The sequence below is a fragment of the Penaeus monodon genome, chromosome 6 (assembly GCF_015228065.2).
Source record: "Penaeus monodon isolate SGIC_2016 chromosome 6, NSTDA_Pmon_1, whole genome shotgun sequence".
NCBI lineage: Eukaryota > Metazoa > Arthropoda > Malacostraca > Decapoda > Penaeidae > Penaeus > Penaeus monodon.
The window spans coordinates 23,690,983-23,693,482 of NC_051391.1; positions in this window are offsets into that span (position 1 = coordinate 23,690,983).

Genomic DNA, 2,500 nt, shown 5'->3' on the forward strand with positions numbered 1-2,500 from the left:
GACCAGCACTTGACTTGGGCTGGCTTGGCCACCCAGTGGCTAGGTAGGCAATCAAGGCGAAGTTCCTTGCCCAAGGGAACAACGCGGCGGTCGGTGACCCGAACCCTCGAACTCAGTTTGCCGTCGTGACAGTCCCGAGTCCGACGCTCTAACCATTCGGCCACCGCGGCCTTGACGATCATGGGCTTCCATGATTTTTTCTTAGCAATTTAGAGCGGTGGTTTGCCATTGCCTTCCGCCCGGTGTTTTTATCGAGTCACCATCTCTATTTACCCGGCACTGACTTGAACTGGCTTGGCCACCCAGTGGCTAGGCAGGCAATCGAGGTGAAGTTCCTTGCCCAAGGGAAACAACGCGCCGGCCGGTGACTCGAACCCTCGAACTCAGATTGCCGTCGTGACAGTCTTGAGTCCGACGCTCTAACCATTCGGCCACCGCGGCCCCATAATATATACATATATATATATACATATATATATATATATATATATATACACATATATATATACATATATATATATCATATATATATATACATATATATTATACATATATTATATAATATATATGTAATATAATATATATATTATATAATATATATGTATAATATAATATATATATTATACTATATATATTATATAATATATATATATATGCACAAAGAGATGCAAATACATTTAGTCTAGCAATAGGTGCAATAATATCCTCATTAACATCCTCATCGTTACCGAATAATACATTATTTATATATATATATATATATATATATATATATATATATATATATTATATATATGTATATATATTGTATATATATGTATATATATGTATATATATGTATATATATATATATATATATATGCATATGTATATATATATATATATATATATATATATATATATATATATATATATATATATATATATATATATATATATATATATAATGTACACACGTATGTTTTCTTTTGAATTTTTATTTATTATGGGGATATGTAATGTGTTATAATACAAGATGTTCCACATCTATAACCATAATGCGATCCTAAGAAATATCTTTCAACACTTAGGTAATATGGTCAAACATGTGAACATTTCACTTGAAAATCTACAGTACTATTATAGATAACAATATCGAGTATATGCTTTAATAGCAAAATGCTTTCATATTGATAAGTCCATGGCTAAGAAGAGCGATCTTTCGTATGTCTACGCTTTTAATTAACATTTCAATACGTCGTGCACAGGCAACAGTAGTCATTATTGTTTTTATTATATCATTTTTGCCTTAGCCTTGGGCATATTCAAGCCTCCAAGTGTTCCATGGCGAGTGATATAGGGAAGTATTTCAAACCGATTCATGTTTTGTTTACAGAAAGTGTTTGAATAGTCAAAAGAATATTAGGGAAATTTATATTAACTTAGGGCCCGCGCATATTCAACTGATTTCGGTAGTTCTCTATCGTTTTAAGATATTGATAACTAAGAACTTACATATGCTGCTACATCCTAATGTAATATCAGTAAAACCGTGGTTGCTTAATTAAAAAATAAAATATGATTTGTCAACTTAAGCACGATTCCTAGGAATGGGGGTGTAGTCGAACCTTTGACAACAGCGTAGGAATATTGGCATCGTTGCTGTCGCGACCGGCCCGGGTAGTGTCGCGAATGAAATTAACGACACTTTCTAGTGTCGTAAGACAGTTTTTGACAGTAGAAATGGAGGCTATACATTTACATATGGAATTAATCGTACGCCTGGCAGTGTCTTTTCACTGTCTCGGCACCAGTAATCGTTTCTTTATATCCCAGACAAACAGATGCAGGTTACACCTCTTTACCGAGCGTTTATGTCATATAACCCCCCCCCCCACCACACACACATATATGTGTGTGTGTGTGTGAATATGTATGTATGTATGTGTATATATATATATATATATATATATATATATATATATATATATATATATTATAACTGTGGTCAATTCTTAGCCCTGTCAACACAATTCCTGTTGGTTATCTAGGGTTTCTAAACTTCAAAGATCTAACGTCTCAGACTTTGTTGCCAGAGGTTGGCTTCCAGTGCTTCCTTCATCTGCCACGATGGATGTCTAGTGCTGAAGGCAATGCTTATTTTTGTGAAGGGTTCTGAGAAATATGGCTGGTAAATGTAGCCTTGTAGAGGAAGTGTTTAATTAATATTTTCAGACTGAAAAACAGTACAAGTTGTGGATAGTTTTCTTAGTTAACCGTGGGAAAAAATAGAATGCAAAGATATAAATTCGCAATGCACATATTAACGCATAAAGAAATATAAAAAAATCTGTACATATGCACAATTTTACAATACAAGTAATTTCATATAACCTGTTATTGCCCCTGTTCTCCAGAATAGAAAGAAAATCTAAGGCCCCCTCCTTAGGAATTGCAGTGTCTTCCCAGATGTGATGTCATTAAGTACAATAGATTTCATTTCCATGGATTCCCTGACAGT